We start from the raw sequence: 22,162 nt of genomic DNA, 5'->3' as shown, positions 1-22,162 counted from the left end.
CTTCCTCCCCCACCGCCCCTTGTCCTCTTCCTCCCCCACCGCCCCTTGTCCTCTTCCTCCCCCACCGCCCCTTGTCCTCTTCCTCCCCCACCGCCCCTTGTCCTCTTCCTCCCCCACCCGCCCCTTCTCCTCTTCCTCCCCCACCGCCCCTTGTCCTCTTCCTCCCCCACTGCCCCTTCTCCTCTTCCTCCCCCACCGCCCCTTCTCCTCTGCACACGCTGTCTCTTACTACACTGTTTCTGAGCTGTCCTCCGTCACAGGACCATACGCTCCCGAGCACGGGGTCTTTGTCTCTTTGGGCCCCGATGTGTACCCGGCACAGCTTCGTGGTGCTCAGTCTATGTGTGTCGAGTAGCTTAACGTAGGGAAAACGTCAAGCAGTTTAGGGGCATGGGTTGGTGTGGAAGTCACAGAATGGATGCTTGCAGTCTCCATAGTAGACAACGGAGAAGGCAGTTTTTGGCCCATGCCTCCTCTCGGGTGTATGGAGAACACTCTAGATTCTGTGAGTATGAAACTTTCATTTTTTCTTTTGAAGAAGTCAAAAAGTTGGGGCACCTGGTGGCTCGGTCGGTTGGGCCCGTTGACTCTCGGTTTCGGCTCAGGTCGTGACCTCATGGTTTGTGTGTTCGAGCCCCACGTTGGGCTCTGTGCTGACGGCGTGAAGCCTGCTTGGGACTCTCTCTTTCCCTCTCTCTCTGCCCCTCCCCTGCTCATGCTCACTCGCTCGCTCTCTCTCAAAATAAATAAAACTTACAGAGTATCTTCTCTCCCCACAGTGTCTCCGCGTGTCTCTGCATGCATGTGACCCGTTTTCCCGTATCTGCAAAGTCTGTCTGTAGGCGCTGTGGCTGTGAAACATTTCGCGGGGGATCTGAGCACTAGGCTCCTTGCTAGGGAGAGAATCAGTTTAGGCTCATCTTACTTTGTCGGGAAGGGACGCGCTGGGCTGGTTCCCCATCTCTCAGTGAGACATGGCTGTGCGTGGCCGCTGCACCCACACCATCCATCGGCAGACCACACGTGGCCCACTCTGGCTTCTTCTGGCCGTCGTGAGGCCAAGGCCCTCGTCCAGGGCTGGTGCCCCATCTTGATTTCTCTGTCGCTTTTGGGAAGCTTACCATTAATACGTCCCTTATCTAACAATTTAGATTATAAAACCGTTGCCTGGCAGGTAGTTCTTGTTAAAAGCTCTATAGCCGTGCAGTTCGCTCGTTCATTTCTTTCTCTTTTAAGAGAAAACAGTCATTGCCCTCACAATGGAGGCAGCCTCCGTGTGTATAACTTGGCATCAGGAACGGAATGAAGATTTTTTTGTGCAGCTTTGGCATGGCTTCCCTAGGTGTGTACGTCGAAGGAGTATTACTTGTCGCTCGATTCTTTAGGCCGTTTTTTTTGTTCCAGGTTGCACATTCCTATTTCCTCTGACAAATAATGTTTAACTAAAGCTATGATACTCATCATAGAAGTCAACAGGCGGGGCCAGCATCGGGTGCTTTTCCTGGTCCGTGCTGTGCATTTCATGTTCAGTTCTTAACCTCTCCAGACTCGTCACGTAGCCCTACATCCCTGGGCATCCTGTCATTCTTATCCCCGTCGCTGTTTTCTCCTTGCCGCGTCACCAAGCGAAATGGGGGCACCTAACCGGAGAAACTGGACACCCTCGGGGAGAACGTAAGGAAAGCGGCGTTTAAGAAATGGAAGCACATCTACAGAAATCTCCAAACTCTGCGTCAGAGATTGGGAGTCTCGGAAGACGCTGCTTTCCAAAACTGCCAGTTCTGCCCGCTCGGCACATTTTTGTTGTGCAACATTTCTTCCCAACCAGCAATTAGTTGATGACTCTAGAATTTCTGCCACGGATCTGAAGAGCGTTAGCGGAAGTGGTGCACACCCTCTGTGCCTCGCGTTGCCACGGTAACGGGCACGCACATCATCTTACTCCTGCGGCTCCGGGTCGGCCCATCCAGAGCTCCACACGAAGCTGTGTTGGCCTCCTGGAATCCGATGCTTTTTTTTTTTCTTCCCCCTACTTTTGAGAATTCTCTAGACTTTAACAAGCATGTGTTTTACGATGAAAACAAAACAAGGAAATGCGTTTACACGTCTGCAGAGAATTCTTTGGACACTAGTAAATATTGATGAGTGATCACCAAGATTGGCTGTTTTCTAAGCCTCACAAGGTGCAAAATGAGCTTTCTGCCGTGGCCACGTGTTGACTTGCCGACTGTTGGCGTCCTTGTTTGCACTTGCTCTGCCAGTGGCCTTTCTCAGCCTCTTGGTGAATGTGGTGCAGGAAGAGGGGAGAGCAGGCTGCTGTTTTCCACCACAGCCCGCGTGAGAGGCTGAGAACTCAGTCGTGTGTTAGGTTTTTTCATTCTAGTTTTTTAGAGAGAGAGAGAGAGAGAGAGAGAACATGGCAGGGGGGACGGGGGGAGAAGGGCAGAGGGGCAGAGAGAGAGACAAAATCTCAAGCAGGCTCCACACTCGGCACGGAGCCCCTAATGTGGGGCTCCATCCCACGACCCCAGGATCATGACCCGAGCTGAAATCAGACGCCCCACCGACTGAGCCCCCCAGGTGCCTGCTGGCGTGTCAGTGTTTATTGATAGCAAAATCGGTTCTCCTGAGATGAACACCGTTCACCCCATAGCTGTCCATCCTCTCAGGGATTGTGTGTGTGTGTGTGTGTGTGTGTGTGTGTGTGTGTGTGTGTGGCTTTCAGCAATTCGGAGACCAAGACCTGCTTTGAGCCATCAGCCGGTTCCAGAGTGAGCTGTTTAAAGAACCAAATGGTAACTGGGCATCGCTGTGACCCCTGCATGTCACCAGAGGAGCCGTGAGCCGTCCTCGGGGAATAGTGGCAGAATGAGTCACTGGTGCCACGGAGCTTGGACGCAGGGAGCAGCACTTTTTACCATAAGTGATAACTGTTTACAAACCCGTTATCATTTCACACCCGTTATCTCTTTAGCCCATTGAGGCCGGGAGGAAGGAAGAGAGGGTATTAAATCCTGTTTATGTCCTGTGGATGAGAACGAGGGTCAGGTGGGTGAGGGGCTTTCCCAGGTTCCCGTGGAGCAGAGTTGGCACCAGAGTGAGTTCCCATGTCTCCAGGCCCGGTCCCTGCTGTCCTCAGACCATGTGGGGGAGGGGGGGGGGTCCTAGGTGGGAAGCAGGAGACTTCGTGGAAGGACGAGAGCGTGATGCAGCCCGTCGATACTCGGCTTACGGTTATTCCGGCACATCCTGGGCACAGTGTGCTTGTCAACTTCGCCTTGTCACCCACGCCGTCTGGCCAGCCACGCACAGTTGTCTCTGTTCCTTCAGTGCTCCCGCGGGGACAGCGACACCAGCATCCTGGGCTGGAGGAAGGCCTTCTGGGCATGGGGAGGCCTTCCCACTGGCTGGGAGCCCGCAGGCCGGGGAGGGGTGAGGGTGGGGGCCCCCAGCCTTTGCTCCACCTGACCCCTCCCTCCCCCGAGCACTGGGCTCCGAGGCCTCCTTCAGCCGGCACACGGTCGGGGTCCGTTTGGGTCCCTCCAGGACTCTGAAGATCCAGCCCCAGGGTGTCCTCCTGGAGCTGGGGGCGCAGCGGGGAGAGGAGGTGGGCGCGCTGCTGGAGGTTTGTGTCCCCAAGTCCCCTGGCACTGCTGGGAACGTTCTCTGAGGATTTATTGGTATTTTAGAGTTTTAAGAAGGATACATGGTATCTAGATGTTGTGTTCCACGAAAACCAATATTGATCTTTTAAAAATATGTGAGACCAAGGGGCGCCTGGGTGGCTCAGTCCATTAGGGGTCCGACTTCGGCTCAGGTCACGATCTCACGGTTCGTGGGTTCGAGCCCCGCGTCGGGCTCTGTGCTGACGGCTCGGAGCCTGGTGCCTGCTTCGGATCCTGTGTCTCCCTCTCTCTCTGCCTCTTCCCCCCTCAAAAATAAACATTAAAACTCTGTTCAACCAAAAGTGCACCCCCATCTCCTTGCAAGGCATCAGAAATGCCTCGTGTGAACACCCGCGGTGTCCCAGACGCAGGGGAGCCCAGGGGAGCTGGGCCTCTGCTCTGACGGACGCCCGAGCCTGCAGGGTGGGCCGCTGGGGTCGGGGTTAGACTCTTGTCTCCTGCACGTGGATCATTAGCTCTTAGTTTTCTCCTTGTACTTTCTACATCACAGCTGCCTTCTCTGGGGCGTCCTCTTGCTGACTCCCAGTGTTAGTCTTCTGCCCGGTACACGTCTGAGCTCTTCATAGGGAAGGAGCGCTGGCCAGCCGTGTCACAGACCTTCGGAATCCGAGCTGGCTGGCGGTATTCTGTAAAATTCCATGGTGTATGTTTTTCCCCCTTGTCATCTGGCTCTGGGAACAGAACTGCCAGCTGAGAGGGCTTGGCCAGGACCGCACTGGGTGTGGTCCCAGAAGGGGGAGCTGTCCCAGGCCAGCCCTGAGGTGGGAGTGGGGGGGTGCTCCGGGAGGGGGCGGCCAGGCCCCGGATCCCCGGGCCACAGCTGGCCCTCCCGCCGCCGTGGGGTCTTCCGCTGCCCTCCCCCGGTGTGGCCGGCCCTGCCGTCTGAGTGGGGAGGACATGGAGGGGGGGGCACCGTGTTCAGAGAGGTTACATGGTCAGATGGGTCCTCCAAGGTCACTGACCAAGAGCAATTTCCCGGGACATGGAACTGGTCAGTCTGGCGGAGGCCTGGAGGAAGCCAGGGACAAGAGTGAAGGCAGCGTTGCTTGGGATGGAAGGGACCCTTGAGATTTCACCAGAGATGTTTCCTGTTTAACAAATCAAACCTTTTAACGAGTTGGGGTGTCAGCTGCCAAGTTTTGGAAGGAGTCAAAATTACACCTGTTATAAGGTGGTGATCTGGGGGTTTGTTCTGGCCAGTGCTTACAAGAATCTGATTTCTCATTTCCCAGGGAGATTCTGGGCTCCCGCAAAGTATGGCAATCATCATAGAGGAAGAATTAGCAGGAAGATCCCTTGCTCTAGAATTGTACGGTATTCGCCTCACGTGGGTTTGCCCCCTCCTTTTGCACTTGGATTGAACACACTTTTCGTGTGTGTGTTTCCAGAAAACAGAAGTGAATATTAATGTTTTTAAAAGTACTTTTTTTAATTAAAGGCTATTTATATTATAGAAACTCGTTAATGTTTATTTTTTATTTACAAAAAAAAAAAAAAAAGGAGGAGGAAGACAGAGCTAGGAAGTAAGTGGAGGTTTGCTCTGGCAGAACGCGCTCTGGGGCGTCCCGTCCCGTCCCGTCCCGTCTTCCAGCTTTCCCTTCACTTTCCAGGTAACCCCCTGGCTCCTCCCAGAGTGCTACCGGCAGTAATAGTAACAGAATAACAGAAATAGGAGAACAGCTTCAAGAGACCACAGAGAAAGGAAGCAGCGGTCCCGTGGGGTCCGGGACGCCGCTCAGAGCTTTGTCATTTTAGAGGAATGTCTGTCTGTTTATGACAGAAGGTCTCCTTTCCTTCTTTCCGGTCTTCTTTTTGGGTGGTTTTCTTTTCTTGATGTGTGGGGGTGGGTGGCGGGTCCGAAGCCAGGAGTTACCACGCCTGGGTGGATAACTGGGGTGCTCAGGCCTGGGACACGGGTCAGGTGCGGTCAGAGAACCTGCGTCTGTGTGTGTTCTCTGGACGGGAGCCCAGGGCTCATCGGGACTCCTCGCCGGTGAGCAGGAGACGGAACCAGCGGTAAAGGACAGCCGTACAGACATCACAGACTAAAAAATACAATCTTGAGTTTCCGCTAAAATGGAGACTTGGTGTGACTGTCTTTGTTTCTTTAAAGGGCGTTCATCGATTATAAATGTGATTCGAATCTCATACCTTTGTGGGGGTTTTCACCGCGGTATGTTTACATGGTAGACAAAGAAACCCCTCCTTCTTCTGCCCCGGTTTTAGAACACGTGGTGGCCGCACGGTACCTCGCTCGTGGGTGTGTCCTTTAGGGGCCGGAACCACATCTGAGGCCCGCAGGTCAGAGCCCCGGGCAGCGGGGGGCCTCGCCTGCAAGAAGGGCTCTGTCCGTGTTGATGTTGATAATTATGTAAAATTATTCTGGTCTGCAGCCTGCAGACTCACTGGAGAACGATCAGACATGCTTGACTTTCTAATTATAATCATAATCCAAGCGCAATTTCGGGATTTTGTTTCCCAAATTGCTTATTGTTTCCTACTTCCCCTTAGCTCGGGGAAGCCCCTCGTCTGCTGCCGGGAGGGAGGGTTGGAGGATTTCAGCCCGGCCTCCCCGCTTCTCCTCTCCCTGGGGCCCCCGCCGGCCTGTTAATTGATCGCACCTTTCCCCGCTCTCCGAGCTGGTGCCCCTGGACGGTAGCCTGTTTCAAGCGGGGCCCAGATGCACCTTCTTGCGGACGACGCGTGTGCGGAATCAAAGGACGAGGGCGGCAGTAAATAACTCATGTCAGCTGGGGCTCTTGCTGCTGGTAATGAGATCTCAGGGGCGATGCCTCGAGTGCCCAGACCCCTCCAGATGATCTATGAATCGGTCTCTGCCTTTGTGTTCATTCACACTGACAAATACACACTTCACCAGCTAATCACATTCAGGTGCTAAGGGAACGGAGCATGACTTTGGGTGGGTGGGTCTGCCTCTGACTCTTGAGAACCCACGAGGCCGTGGAGCCAGGGTAAGAAGAGTTGTGGCTCGGACGGGCACAGTTTGGGAGTTCCCAGCCGGTGGGTCCAGGGCCACGTGGCGGTTGGGTGGGACCCCGGCCAGGGAGCCCGGCTCAGTGGTTCTCCCCGGATGGACGTAACAGCAGCACGTACCGGCTGCTTCCCAGGGCTGGTCCTGACAGCCAGCTCTGTGCTCCTGGGGCCGCGTAAACCACGGTCCCTAGAGTCCAAACTAACGCCTCCGTGTGAGGCTGTGAGCTCAGGGCTTTGCGGTGCCTTTCATCTTTCAAATGTTCCGCCTCCCTCATCATCGTGGCTGGGGGTGCTCTTGTCGTTGGGCAGTGGTGTGGAGGTGACCCTGTTTCCCAAGGTGAGGTGAGCAGATAAGTTAGAAGTTGTATTGAAATAGTTTTACCTTTACTCTTTATATGAGATGCCGAGGCACACAGTCAGGAATACAAGGGCCTTAATAATTTGGCAACTTTAGAAGAAAATGGGTCCCACCTTGTAATCTAAAGTTGTTTACATTTTTTTAAAGTCTTTCAATTTATTTTGAGAGAGGGGGGAGAGAAAAAGAATCCCAAGCAGGCTCTGCACTGTCAGAACCCGACCCGGGGCTCAAACGCACGAACCGCGAGATCACAACTGAGCTGAAATGGAGAGTCGGACGCTGAAACGACGGAGCCACCCGGGCGCCCGTGAACTTGTTTACATTTAATGTGCTTGTCGGAAGCCCTGTCCCCCGAACCTTTATGCTTCCTTTATCGAGAAGTATTACATCTATTTGAAGAGAAGCTGGGGATTCAGAAATTACCACCGCCGTGTTCCTCCGAGGAAGAAAAAGGCCAGGGCAAGAATTCTTAGCTAAATTTTTGCCTATGGCCGTTCCTTTGTCTCCTGCTCTCCCTTGAAAACTACTAGACGTTGTAAGGAAAAGGAAACATGAAAATATATCACAGGTAAATGGAACCACTTTATTGCTTATCACTCCAGGTGATCTCCCGATAAATTAAAAGAAGTATTTAAAATAAACTGGCAATCATTTAAAGATACTCCTTTGTGAGCGAGCCTAATTGGCACAGCCCTCCCCACGGAACAGGCTCTTCGAGGGCATTTCTGAGGAGAGGCTGTAATTAACAGCAAATTAGCATATCGCAACACGGTGCGGTCCACGGGTGTCCTTCCCCATCTGCTGTGTCAGGAACTGAGGGGACACCTGGCCAGCAGTGGCCCGTAAGAGTTCTTTGTCATTTAGGAATGTGCGGATGAATCAAAATCTTTGCTGTGATTTTCTTCCTACGTTAAAAAAAAAAATACATATGTAGGTATATATCCTAACATGCGCGTATATATATTCTGGCCAGATGGCCGTGAAAACCCCTAAATTTTCTTTGTTGGTGTCTGTTCATTTACTGAACGCCTGCAAAGGTGCTAGGCACCCACCCCATCGGTGCTGGTGAGCAAGCAAACGAGGTCTTTGGTCTCGGGGTCCTTGGAGTCTAGAAGGGAAGGCAGTGTTGGCCATAGGCCCCCTACTAACCATGAAGTTAACAGTGTGGTCAGTGCTGCTTCGTGGGGAGGTGGCTGCTTCAGGGCATAGATGCCAGAAGTGGGATCGGGATGGGCGTCTGTGGAGACAGGAGCCCAGGAGTCCATAGCAAGCTGCTGTTCTCCTCTGACGTCTCAGTAGAGGTAGGAGCGTGGGTCATCCCAGAAGGGGCAAGCGCGTGCAAAGTCCCTGCGGTGGGAGGGATGGATTTGAGGACGTGGAAAGAGGCTGTTGTTGCAGGTGCTCTGGGGATGGAGAACGCGGGAGCCATGGAGTGGGGGGTCAGGGGCTTTGTTCCTTATACGGCCTGTGAGCAGGGAGACGTCGTCGTCACCGAAGGCTTTCCGGTGTTGGATGTTCCATCGGCCTCGAGTTGGGAGCACGGAGGGTCTCCGTAGGAGCCTGGGTCCGGTTCCCCCGCCCTCCCCCACCCCCGACCCTTTGTAACCTGGCAGGGGATTTAGGATGTACCAGGCACAGGGGCACACACCAGCATCCACGTGGTTGGGGAAGAGGCTGGATTTGCTGCCTCTGTATTCACCATGAGTCCTTTTGTGCAAAACACAACAAAACATCGGGTACCACGAGGTGCTGTCTTTCTCCATTTTCTCTGCCTCTTGGGAATAAATTTGATTCTGTGGCTGCTCATTGTTCAGCTGAGATGTTTGCTCCACTTAGAGCACGTGCCATATGTGATGTTCTTACAACACATTCAGTTCCCTCGGCCTCCGTAATCCTAGGGCCAGCTTCCCAACAACCAAGGCCAACTCCGCGTCTGCCTGTGGGTGCTGTGCGCAAAGAAAGAATTCTGCGCGAGGCGAGCGGTTCATCTGTGGGTAGTTTTTCTAGTAAAACGCAAATGACTGTGTGAAGAGGGTGACAAGGAGCGTCTGGTGGTTCACTTGGTCGGAGGGGGTGTGGCCACTGGCCGGCCCAGCTGTGGGGACTGGCGGCCGGGCTTCCTCCGCCGGTCCAGGGCCACGTGACTGGGTGTCAGAGAACCAGTCTCCATAGGGCATCTGAGCACAGCATCGGTCCTCTGCCTTGCGCTGTCTCTTAGCTGAGGCCACTGGGGAGCCCGCCAGGATTGTGAGAATTGCAGGGATCTAAAATGACCTAAAATTGGAGGGATTGCATTCTTTACTCGCAGCCCAAGATTAGTTTTTCAAAGCGTTATCTCTCTAGTGTTTCTAGGCAGAGACTTTATTACATTTTGCCTAAATTTATCCATAAACATGGATCAGATGTACAGTTGGCACGACTCTCTTCTCCGAGCCATTGTAGCCCTATTTCTTATGCCAAGAGAAAGTATTTTAAGGCAGCAAGGGTCAGCTGTGCTCTGGTCCCCTGACTTCACAGGATAACTATGCATTCTGCCTCTCTTGGGGAGCTGGGTTATTGTGAAACTAGGTCAAATGATTGTTTTTCTCTTTTTGCCTATAGCCGTTCAAAAGACAGAATCATTTCCTCAAAAATGAACCTTCTTGAAAGTCATATAGTCTTGGGATGGCCATCAAAGGCAGAAAGCAAAAGAAGTTTGCCTTGACAACATCTGAACAACTGAATGACTTTTGAGCACGACAGACACTTTAGCCAAAGTTAAAGGCAAATAAAAACAAGATAGTTATGACGTATGGCAAACGGTTGTCTTTTATATACAAAGAGCTCTTATGAAGCAATAAGTAATTCCCCAACAGAAGGAATGGGCACAGACTCATCAAAAGAAATAATGGGGCAGATAGTGTGTACATATATTTAGCTTTACTAAGGACCAATTGAAGTGATGAGGTGACTTTTTTTTAAACCCATTGAAGTACAGGGGCGCCTGGGTGGTTCAATTGGTTAAGCGCCTGACTCTTGATTTCGCCTCAGGTCATGATCGCAGGGTGGTGAGATCGAGCCCCATATCTGGCTCCTGAGTATGGAGCCTGCTTAAGACTGACACTCTCTCTCTCTCTCTCTCTCTCTCTCTCTCTCTCTCTCTCTCTCTCTCCCCCTCTCTCCCTCTCTCTCCCTCTCCCTCTCCCCCCCCACCCCTCCTGCCTTCTCCCTTGTGTGTTTTCTCTCTCTCTCAAGTAAGTAAACATTAAAAAGAAAAGCCTAGTTAAGTACAATCATAAAACAAGAAAAGACCCTGTGTTGGCAAAGGCGTATGGAAATGGGTCCCTGTCTGGTCTGTTTCGGCCGCTGTGACAAAACACAGGTGGGTGGTTGAAAAACCACAGAAATTCAGATCTCACAGTTGTGGAGGCTGGAAGCTGAGATCACGGTGCCCGCGTGGTCGGGTGAAGGCCATCTCCCAGGTAGCAGACTTCTGGTCGTGTCTCACATGGCAGAAGGAGGTGAGGGGGTGCCCTTGGACCTGTCGTAAGGGTATTAACCCTGCTCATGAGGCTCGTGATAGCACCTAATAGGTTAGATTTCAACCTACAGATTCGGGGGAGACACATGCAGGTCATGTCATTACCCTTTTGCATTAGTGGAAAGAATGTCGATCAGGATAGCCTCTTGGGGTGGGGGAGATGGACAAAATGCAATAAAAGCCTTAAAAAAACGTATGTAGCCTTTGAGCACTTGTGCCTGCCAACCCTTAACCCTGGTCAATCCAACCCGTTAAATACAAACACATACGTCCAGTGCACAGAGACCGCATACGTCTATGGCTTCCTGCCCCACGTGGCTCCTCTGCCTGCCCAGCTGTGGTCCGTGTGACCTCACTCCGTGCCTAGCATGGGGTGGCCCTCCGCTGAATGTTTTTGCCCTGAACAGATTTTTTTTTTTTTTTTTTTTTTGGTCAAGATTAATGGTAAAGAAAACAATTTTTTTTTTTTTTTTTTGAACACACAATTTAAAAAACCACTTTGCAGTTTAACAAAAGCTTGGGAAAGATGCCCTTTTTGTTGCGTCTTTGAAGCCAGGGGGGACGTATTGTGTAATTTTTAAATGCCTTTAACTTCCCTAGAGATGCTTATAAAATGAGCAAATGTGGATCTTCAGTTTTTTTTTTTTTTTTTTTTTTTTAAACTTCGAATGAATTAGAAAGTCAGAGTCACAGATTCTCCAGGGATTGGGCAGGGCCCACATTTTATGAATTTGCAGGGAAGAAGGGAAACATTTGCTTTCATTTTTGGCACGCTGGGGCGGCCTTACCAGGGGATTGTGACTTTAAGGATTCATTATAATGTGGGGGGGGAAAAAAAATGTTTTAAAACCTAGAACAGATATGTGCAAATTAGTGAGCGACGGTAATAAAAGTAACGATTTTTAAAAACGAGGTTCATGCGTCCAGAGAAGCAGATTTTGTGCCGTGTGTCTGAAGCGCAGAAAGTTGGTCTTTGTACAATGTTGAAACGCTGGAGTTTCAGAGGAAGGTAAATGGTGGTTGAAATAATTAAGCCCAAATCGGCGGCAGGCTGCTGCTGCCGCCTTGTGAAGAACGTTGGCTCGTGAGTGGTCACCTCTGATCTGTGATGTGGCTAAAGGTTTGGGTAGAAACAGATTTTACCTGTAAGACATGTGCTCCTTTAAAAGATCCTCTGAAATCAGCTTCCTTTTATTGTGGAAGTGAATACAGTGGCTCCTTTCGGCAAGTGCATGAACTGACTTTTGAACCCAAGTCCTAAGACAGTGAATCTGGAAGCCTGGGTCTCTGGTGGGGGTGTGGGCTGGGGGGGGGGGGGCAGGGAGTCCAGGTCCGTGGGTTAAGTAACACTTCACGGAGCATCCACCAAGTGTGACTTGTCTAATTTTGAGAAAACCAGCATTCAGGAGGCTCACGTCTTTATTTGACTGCACGTGTGTGTTTGGAAGGGTTGTACAAATTTTTTTTTTTTTTAATGTGTATTTCCTTTTGAGAGAGGGGGAGGGAGAGACAGAACACGAGTGGGGGGAGGGGCAGAGAGCGAGCGAGACACAGAATCTGAAGCAGGCTCCGGGCTCTGAGCTGTCAGCACAGAGCCCGACGTGGGATCCAGACCTACGAACCGTGAGCTCGTGACCTGAGCCGACGTCCGATGCTTAACCTACGGAGCCACCCACGTGCCCCGAAGTGTTGTGTAAATTCAGTCTTCCGGATGCACAAAATTTTTGCTCCTTTTTTTTTTCTTTTTTTTCCTGTTAACTGCAGTTTTCATTTGTAAACTCCTGTCCCTTAGTGTCACTTCTGATTGTGTTCTGGTTGGAACCCAGAGCTCCAAATTCATGGGATACTCGTGATTTCTGTGTGGTCGTTACTGAACCACGGGGGCTGAACATTTCCAGTAGGTTTTTGTGGGTGATTTGGGAGAGCAGTGGTTTTTGTGGGCCCCACCCCTGCTCTGCCGAGCCATACATCATTTTGGGGCACCTGGCCGGTTCTTGGAGTTTATGTCCCGATCTATCCAGTTTAATTGGCTTCCTGCAGCACGTTTTCTTTTCTAACTGAATTTCCTGTAGACCCATTTTACATCGATGCAGAAATTTTGGGGCACGGTTCAGGCACAAGTTAACAAGGTTCAGGGTAAGGATTTACAGACTACAGGGGCTTTAATTATTTTTTCCTTGTTTCCATGAATAAGATCGATTATTAAGCTCGTATTTAGGCAATGTTCCCTAAGTTGGAAGACTTAATTTTAATCGTGCCTATTATTAATAAGCTCTGGATAGTAGTAGTTAAATTTTATCAAGCTGTGGTTAAATGGCTTGTGTAATCTCACTTAATATTCACCAAAAACAAAAACATAACCTGGGGGGAGGGGTGTGGTGAATATATTAGAACAATGAATGGCTCCCAAGGACACCACATCCTAATCCCGCGAGTATGTGACCTCAATCCTGTAAAAAGGATTTTGTAGATGTAGCTAAATTAAGGCTGTTTGGAGGGGAGGTTAGCCTGCGGGATCCGGTGGGCCCACTGTCGTCACAGGGGTCTTTGTAAGAGGGAGGCCTGAGGGTCAGGGTCCCCGGAGGAGATGTGGGCGGAGTCAGGAGCCAGGGAATAGGGGCTCCTTCTCTAGGAGCTGGAGAAGATGAGGAAGTGGATTCTCCCCCAGAACCTCCGGAAGGAACACAGTCCCGTGGACACATTGATATTAGCCACGTCTGATTTTAGGTGTGAGATGCGAAGGCTCTGCGTTCTAAGCGATTCGTAGGTGGTAATTTCTTTACAGCAGCAGCAGGAAACTGACGGGGTGCAGGGACTTACCACCAGGCACCTTGCTCACTGTCACCTTGGCCCATGTCCCTTGTCAGCGTTCAGATGCGGGCGATTCCTTCTGCTCTGCCTCACCCTGTGTCGCTTTGTCCGGGACGCGTGCCCTCGGTGCCGGTCTCGGTGCCCTCCGGGCCCTTCTGATGCGGGCTGGCCGCCTGTGACGTCTCCAGCAGAACAGTGTTGTCCCCCCCGTGGGGGGCGCTGCCTTCTTGGGGCCTCTGCAGCGCCCGCCCTTGGCTCCTTGGAGCCCTCCTCCATCACACCCGCCGCCCTGCCCTGCCTGTGCCCAGATTCCTCACCTCCATAGGCACCAGTTCTCTCGCCCTGGCCCTGGGCAGCATCACTGCCCGGTGGGTCGCTGCTGGTCTTCTGGCCACTGCTCCTGCCCTCCCTGACGCTTGGCTTCGCGCAGCAGCCAGGGGAGCCCTCGAAGCCCAAGTCAGGGCGTGACCCCCTCCGACCAGAACCTCCCCCTGGCTTTCCAGGCCCGATACAGCCCTCTGGCTCCCCTGGCGCTCGCCTCCTGTCCCCTCCAGGCGTCACAGTACCTCTTCTGCCCATCAGTGTCTTGGTCTGCCTTCCTCTTCCCGGACGGCCTTCCCCCAGTGTCCTTGGGGCACAGCCCCCACTGTTTTCAGCCTTCACTCAGGTGTCACTGGAAAAACCTCCTGGGCGACCACCCCCACTAAAGCCCCGCTCCCTTCCCCTGCCTCACGCTTCACCACGGAACACAGCCCCAGGCACACAGTGCTCTTTTCTTTCCCTGCTGTGGGTGGAGTAGGAGATCGGGAGGGCTGGTCAGTGCCCAGTGTGTCCCCAGCACTAAGGCGGGGGTCCAGCCCCTAGCAGGTGCCGTATCCGTGGTTGTCCCCAGCACGAAGGGGGGGGGGTCCCCCCAGCAGGTGCCGTATCTGTTTGTTCCCAGCATGGAGGTGGGGGTCCAGCCCCTAGTAGGTGCCGTATCCGTGGTTGTCCCCAGCACGAAGGGGGGGTCCCCCCAGCAGGTGCCATATCTGTTTGTTCCCAGCATGGAGGTGCGGGTCCAGCCCCTAGCAGGTGCCGTCTCCGTGTTTGCTAGGGATGCAGGTGAGTGAATCTTGCACAGCTCCGTTTTCCTCTCAGTTGTGGGCGGATCTTGAGCCACAGCACCTGTACTTTCGTTGGTGATGGGGGTTGGCACCCCCTCCTCACTGCTGGGAAGGTGATGAAGTCTGGGGGTCGTTGTGACTTCTGGAGCCAGGGGGCCCCGTTTGGATCTTGGCTCTACTCCCAGATGGGCTGGGTGACTCTCAGTCTCCTCATCTGCTAGTCACACTGGCAGGTTATGGTCCCGCCTTCTCAGAGCAGGTGCGCCGGTTAAGTGACATGGGCGCGTAGAGCAGTGGGTGCAAACCACCACTGTGGTCTTTCTTGCCATCCTTACCTTGGGCACCCCAAGTTCTTGCGTCTGCATCAAGGGATGCCATCCAGCTCCTTAGGGATCCGTCATGTCTCTGGTGTGGTTCCCCTGGAAATGGGGAAAGATCCCCTACCCTTTGTGCTTTGGAGGCTTCTCTGACTTAATGTCAGTGACCCCACTGGTCGCTCCGATAGGAGGATGAGTCATTCCCCGTGTCCGTGCTTATTTCCTGTGTTAGAAATTGGACGGCCTGCTCTTGGCACGGGTTTATATCCCGAGTATTTGAAGACAGAGGAACTGTAGCTGTTACTTTTGACGTGTTCCCGGTGCAGTAGGAGGGAGCACGATTATGCCCCTGGGGGCAGCTGTTGATGTCCGGGCTCCATGTGGGACAGGGTGCTGCTCAGGTGGCCATCCACGCCTAGGAATGGTGGCCTGCTTTCTGGACGTTTCCTATTGCCTCTTATGGACTCGGCCCCTTTTCTTGCAGCAGAAACGCAAATACGCATTCTATCTAGTGTTTGGCCTGCTGCTGTCCGTCGTTAAATCCTGTTTACTGGTTCAGAATGCCTCGACCTTCCCTTGATGTGTGGTGAATAGGTTACATGGAGACAGCTGTCCAATGGGATGACACATTCTTGGTTGCTTTGGTTTGGTTTTTTTGGCTGCCCCAAAATAAATTTTAGTAAAATAGTTCAGGTTAACAGCTGATGGTTCTCTTCGAGTTCTTCCCAGCTTTGAGAAAAGAACTTTCCAGAATGGTCCATGCCTGCTGGCCACCCTAGCTCTCCTGCTGGCTTTATAGAGTGTTGGTTGTGGTTTAGCCTGTCAGCAGGTTCCGGAACGAGCTAATGAACTCTCTCTTACACTGTCCGGCCAGTCAGTGGCCGGTGGTATCTTCTTCCTCCAGAGTCGCCTTAGCTTCGCGAGACAGGCGCTGCCCTGTCATCTTTGTGCCCACACGTGCCCGGGGTGGCGAACGGAGACTAGACCTTGTCCCTGGACTCATTCTGCAGAGCCAGGTAAGCATGATCTAGACCTTGTCCCTGGACTCGCTCCGCAGAGCCAGGGAAGCATGATCTAAAGATAGGCGTTGGAGAGGACAGTGTTGGCCTTGCTGTGCTTTTTCTGTAACTGAATTCTGGTAGGTCTAGTTGCTCCTGTTCACGGACTCCCCAAAGTCAACCCCTCGGTCAGTGTCCGTTTTGAAAACCAGACCTCTAACCCTGGGAGCCCGGCCGGGACAGAAGCAGGTGGTTCTGTGGCCACTCACACCGGTCTTAGGAGTCAGTTGGACCCTAATGTTTATTGAGCACTTAGGGGCCAGTCTGTTCTTACCACTCAGTCACGTACCCCACCCCCGTCGTACGGCAAGATTTCGGGAAATGCGTGTCTCTCGCACGTCATGCACACCGGGCAGTCGTTGTAGGAAGTAAATCGCGATGCTTGTGGTCTCCCCTGCCGGTCAGCACTGCTTCAGGGGGTAGGGGACGTGGGAAGGTGCGGGTCTTGGTGGGCTGGGACCCACGCTCCCGGCCTTCCCTGCCTGCACCCTGGAGGGAAGCGAGGGGGAGTAGGGAGGCAACATTAAGGCCCTCAGTTATTTGAGCGTATTCTAGGGTTGTGCTCATTTTCCGTTGATTGCCCTCATTCAGAGGCCGCCGTGGCTGATATTTTTACCTACCTGGGCCTTTCTTTTCCTTTGGGACTTCTGACAGAGCTGCAGAAACAGTGCATCCAAACGGAGGGACCGCTCAGGGGACGGATGCACGCTCGGTGGGCTGTGCACAGACAGATCTGCGGGTGGCAGCCTGTGGAGCAAGATGTGCTTTGCCTCATGCCAACTGGTGTCCACACTAGCAAAACATGTTTTGGGGACAGAAAATGAGCTAATTTGGAAATGGTGGGTTATTAGACTCCATTGGTTCTGCACGTGGCAGCTTTGAAAGTCCCTGCTGCAAGTTTCCAGGGTGTGGTGAGCCGTCCTGGGCCGAGACCTGTGTCTTAGCCCCTTCCTCAGTGCCCTTTCTGTCCCCATCCCTGTGCCGCTGGCCTCCACACTGGTGCCCATGGGCCCCCTGCAGGTATGTGGGCCTTCCAGCAAGGCTGGTCACGAATGGAAGGCTAGGCTGCCGTGTTGTAGGCCTCTGAACTTACACTTCTGGAAGCCTCCCAATGACACATTTGGGGTGGATTTCTTGACTTTTGGCTTTTTAGCCCCCCCCCCCCCCCCAACTTGAGACATTTTCTCTGAATGAATGACACATCTCTGCTTTCTGCCACCCTAGGTCATTCCTTCCTATGCCAGATTTTTTTCTTTTTTTGAGTATTGTAGTGTTTTTTAATATCCGTGAGACGCTTAGTATTTGTAATATGGCAAAAGGTCGTATTTAATAAGGTATAGCCCCCAAGAGGAAAATTTTGTTTCCGTTTTGAAGATGATTCCAAAGCAGGCTGCCTCATGGATAAGTTAGATCACACCGAGTGTGTCCATAAGCAGGGCCTTGGGGGAAATCTCTCACCACTAATTACTAACAGAAGAACCCCGAAATAGGGCCGGCCCACTCCGGAGAGCGTGGCCAAGCATTAGCTCTGCAGCCTGCGTCCCGAGTGACATTTTGCTGAGAGGAAACTTTAACTGAGCGAGCTTTATATCCTAACTTTTGAAAGCGTTGAATGATTCCAGTACTCAAGTCCAGAGAGGAGACCAGGTTGGGTGTTACCGTGCAGCTCCCTGATTTAAAAGTTTGCCTCGTTTGCTTTCTCTGTAGAGGGTATGTGCGTGTTTATGCTTTGTTTTTTTTTTTCCTTAGGTTATTTATTTTGAGAGAGGAAGAGAGAGAGCACGAGCAGGGGAGGGGCAGAGAGAGAGGGAAGGGGAGAGAGAGAATCCCAAGCAGATGCTGCACGTTCAGCCCAGAGCCCAGTGCGGGGCTCGAACTCACGAACTGTGAGATCATGACCTGCGCCGAGATCAAGAGTCGGTTCCTCAACTGACTGAGCCACCAGGCGCCCCTGTGTTTATGTTTCTGAAAGAAAGAGCCGTGGACCCACTGGGGGGCCCATCCCTGCTCCCCTTCGCCATTGAAGACGGCCGTGCCTTTACCACCATCTGTGCCTCTCTGAACCGTGATGTGTGTGTCCTCACACGGTGTCTGGCATTCTGTGTGTACCAGGGGCAAGAACCTGCATGCTGAAGATACCCTTGTGCAGTTTGAATGGAAAACGGTGTGTTTTTCATTTTACCTGCTGTAGAATATTCCATTTAGAATTTTACTTATTTCAGAGTTCAATGTATCTCTTTAAAGACTCACGAAATTATATTTTCCGTGTTTATTTTTTTTATTTTTAATTTTTTTTAATTTTTTTTTAAACGTTTATTTATTTTTGAGACAGAGAGAGAGCATGAACGGGGGTGGGTCAGAGAGAGGGAGACACAGAATCCGAAACAAGCTCCAGGCTCCGAGCTGTCAGCACAGAACCCGACGCAGGGCTTGAACTCACGGACCGTGAGATCATGACCTGAGCCGAAGTCGGCCGCTCAACCGACTGAGCCACCCAGGCGCCCCTATTTTCCGTGTTTAAAAACATTTTCCTGCCGCGTATGCGCCTGCCTGCGTTAGACTTATGCTAAGTGCTTGCGTACGTGTGCGGAGGGGGCCGAGGGGGACCCGCGTCCTGCCCAGGGATGAGTTTGTAGCCTCTCAGACCGTTGTGGGTGTGTTTGATGGGAGGGCCCTCAGGATGGCTCCAGCCTCTGGGTAAGGGACTTGGGGTGCCGCTGTCTTCCTCCTCCCTAACCTTGAGGTCTCCGAATGTAGCAGGAAAGCGCACAGACCTGGGCTGCTTCCGGATGCCATCCAGACAGCCCAATCGCGGGCTCTGGGATCGAAGCCTTCCTAGCAGCAGGGAGCGGAGGTGCTTGTGTGGCGATCTGAGTGCCCTGGGCGGTTGACAGCCTGGCGGGGGCAGCTGGAGGCAACCTGCAGGGGTCCCGGGCAGCTGGGGTCAGGGCTGGCTCTGCCTGGCTGGGAGAGAGGGGTATTCCTCCCTGTGGGGGGGAATCGTAGGCCTGATTGTCCAAAAGAGAGCGAAACTGTGCTGTGAAAAGGCACTGTGAGCAACCCAACAAGATAGCAGTTTTCACGTTTACGAGTCACCAGGTTTTTAATTCGTTAAAAACATGACCTCGGAAGGGAATTACAGGATGACGGCGTAAATACGGGCGCGTGAGCGTTCGGACCGTCTTCGTGCCCCTTTCCAAATGCGCCGTTGGCTGTGACACTTCGTGCCAGGAGTGAGATGTGTGATCTGAAAGGTGATTTAGGACACTGTCACTGTTGGTAGGAGTGTGCACTGGCCGACCCGTCTGGAGGGGCACGTGACAACCTGTTTCAGAAATGTTCACACGTTTGATGTAGAAACTCCACATGGAGAAAGGCATAAAGCGAGGTCGAAGGTCAGCAGCGAGGGTGTCAGAAGAATGCACGGGGGTTAGTTGCTGCATTTTATGAGTGAAAACCTGGGAAAACGTAGATATTATCCCGGTTTCTGTCTTCGCTGAGCGGTGGGTGGAAATCACCGAATACAGGGTGTGTGCGCTCCCTGGGACGTTTGTTTGGTGGCTTAATGGGGAGACCCCAGGTGGGGCCTCCAGTGTCCCGGCTGGCACTTGGTGAGTGTGTGGCACGTGGGTTAATGCCATTATTTTTAAAAAGCGCATTCTGTGTAGAGATCGCGAAGGACGTCCACCAGCCTGTGACTGGAGGTCACGGTAGGTTTTATGGATCATTTTTTCCCCTTTCACTTTTCTTTTTTGAGAGAGAGAAGGCATAAGTGAATGAGGGGCAGAGGGAGAGAGAGAGGGGACCCCACGAGTGGCAGAGAGGGAGAGAAGTGGGGCTCACCCAAAGTGGGGCTCGAGCTCACCCAGTGTGGGACTCGAACTCACGAACCGTGACATCATGCCCTGAGCCGAAGTCCGATGCTTAACAACCGAGCAAGCCCTCGTGGCCCTTAACGTTTTTCTTAAGTATATATTGCTTTCCTCAGTGACCTTGTATTACATATATAAATGAAGTTATTTACTTAGTACTTAGCGTGCACAAGCAGGGGAGGGGCAGAGAGAGGGAGAGAGAGATAATCCCGACCCGGCCCCCCACTGTCAGCGCAGACCCCGACTCGGGGCTCAAACCCGTGAGCCGTGAGATCATGAGATCATGACCTGAGCTGAAACCAGCAGTCGGACGCTTGACCGACTGAGCCACCCGGGCACCCCACGATTGAGGCTACTTAAAAAGGAGTAACGAGAGGCGCCTGGTGGGCTTGGTCCGGGAGGCCTGGGACTCTCGATCTCGGGGTCGCGAGAGCTCAAGCTCCACCTGCGGCAGAGTTTACTTAAGAAGGAGTTACTTGAATGGCACTCACAGCGTCTTCTCAAGGGGGCAAAGCGCAGAGAGGCAACAGGTGCTGGCTCAGAGGGCAACAAGCACTGTCTGGACGGGACCTGGCTTCTCGGGCCGTGACGTCCTGTCCCACGCAACCTCTGAGCTGCTGTTGTAGCGGGAAGTACGTCAACACGTGGGCGCAGCCGCATCTCAGTAAAGCCTTATTGACAGAAACACACGGTGGGTGGGATTTGGCCCCGGGGCCCTAGTTTTTGACCTGTGTCCTGACAGATTTAGTATTCGAAATCCAGCAAGACCTGTAGGCGTGTTGATTTGTTTTCAGTGTTCTCATAAAGCAAAACTTCAAACTGCGCACGCTGAAAAGAGGCCACGTGTGTTGTTATTTACATCGATGCTGTAGAAGCCCCTTTTTAGGAAGAGTATCCCGTCTCTCCTGTAAGGGGACCGGTCTTCCCTTGATGTGTGGACAGCGGCCACTGGCCTGTTTGGGGTTCGTGGGTCGGGTGTGCTGATCTCGGTAGCCTCGGGGGCTCTCCGTCACGGGACCAAGTCCGGTTCTGCCTGTACACATTTTGGGGCACCCTCTGATGATTCCAGGACGGTCACAGTAGAATGCTCTGTCTCTGAGCTGTTCGCCACGCGTGTTGTGAGGGGACTCCATAATGGGGTTCGCGTTTATTGCTGAGGGTGGATCCCCCGCACCCCTATTACTCTCAGTGGTTTGAATGTTATTTTTGAGTCCTGGCCAACAGGAGAGAGGGATGAAGTCAGAATAGAAAGATATGTCCCGGAACCTCCTCGAGCGGAGGAGGAAGAGGGTCACTGGTAGTGAACTTGGGAAGAGAACGGCACACTGGACAAGAAGGGGGTGAGCCGGGTGGGCATACCTCTCGCGGCCAAGCCCCTACTCACCTGCGGGTGAGTCTCCTCCGGTACCTGGGGGGCTGTATCTGGTGGGAGGAGAGGGGAGCACAGGAGCCTTGTAGTGAGTCGCCCCCCCCCCCCACCCCCCGACCGTGCTGGGTGAGTTCTTTGGGGCGGAGGGAAGAAAGCACACAGGGAGGAGCCCCCTCCCGGGGGCTGAGCTGGGCCCGGAAAGGAGGAGCTCTGTGCCTGGACTCCTGGATGGACCTGGCAGAAGGGAAGGGCCCAGTGGCCTCCGAGGGCCGAGGGCCAGACGTCTGAGGGAAGAGGAAAGGAAGCACCGGGGGATGGGCTCTCGGGGGAGGCGCAGCGGGACCGGACTTGGGGAGCTGGGGGGACACAGGCTGCCGTGGCCGAGGCCAGACCCTCTAGACCAGGAGGAGGAGAATGGGGCAGACCTGCAGGAGGGGCGTCTCCAGCGTGGGGCCAGGGGTCCAGCATGGTGACGGCTGTTAATAAGAACGTGAGTGGACTTCATGGACAGCAGCAAGAGACCATCACTTGGAGGCTCGATTGTACTGACACTTTATTAATCACCGCGTCGTCTTCTGAAGCAGATATTCCCCGTTTCGTCGTGTTACATGGAACAATTCATTGCACTTTCTTTGTCCCGTTAGGGTAGTAATATGTTAATATGGAACTTTAAATAGGGACCTGTAGAAAGGTTTTGTGGCGATTAAAACACATATTGAAAGAAAAGTTGGTGCAATTTCTCCTGGCAATTTTTTCTGTATATTATTATCATTATTATTAAAAAAATTTTTTTTCATGTTTAGTTATTTTTGAAGGAGAGAGAGACAGAGTGTGAGAAGGGAGGAGAGAGAGAGGGAGACACAGAATGTGAAGTAGGCTCCGGGCTCCGAGCTGTCAGCACAGAGCCCGATGGGGGGCTCGAACCCACGAACTGCGAGATCATGACCTGAGCCGAAGTCGGACGCTCAATTGAGCCACCCAGGCACCCCTATCATTATTATTATTGCTTTAAATTTTTATTTTCATTTTTGAGAGAGAGAGCGAGCGAGCACGAGCAGGGGAGGGGCAGAG

General features: G+C 52.7%; 1 protein-coding gene and 1 long non-coding RNA gene across 7 annotated transcripts in view; both read left to right on the top strand.

The window, feature by feature from the left end:
* The window catches only part of AGAP1 (ArfGAP with GTPase domain, ankyrin repeat and PH domain 1), a 550,398-nt gene that overhangs the window by 93,063 nt on the left and 435,173 nt on the right, over positions 1-22,162 (top strand). Inside the window, exon 1 of one of the 6 annotated variants that reach the window (XM_078450756.2) lies at positions 15,653-15,808. The exons of the other annotated variants lie outside the window; for them this stretch is intronic. The gene's annotated coding sequence lies outside the window, so the exon portion shown is untranslated. Of the gene's footprint in view, positions 1-15,652; positions 15,809-22,162 lie in introns of those variants that run through there. 6 annotated transcript variants of the gene reach the window in all.
* Positions 3,120-5,836, top strand: LOC144617041 (uncharacterized). The gene is made up of 3 exons (XR_013557032.2): positions 3,120-4,447; positions 4,919-5,000; positions 5,297-5,836. It is a non-coding gene; the product is annotated as an uncharacterized LOC144617041 (long non-coding RNA).

The sequence above is a fragment of the Panthera onca genome, chromosome C1 (assembly GCF_046562875.1).
Source record: "Panthera onca isolate mPanOnc1 chromosome C1, mPanOnc1 haplotype 2, whole genome shotgun sequence".
In the NCBI taxonomy this organism is placed as follows: Eukaryota; Metazoa; Chordata; class Mammalia; order Carnivora; family Felidae; genus Panthera; species Panthera onca.
The sequence above is the reverse complement of the archived record's forward strand: the minus strand, read 5'-3'. Positions and strand labels throughout refer to the sequence as shown.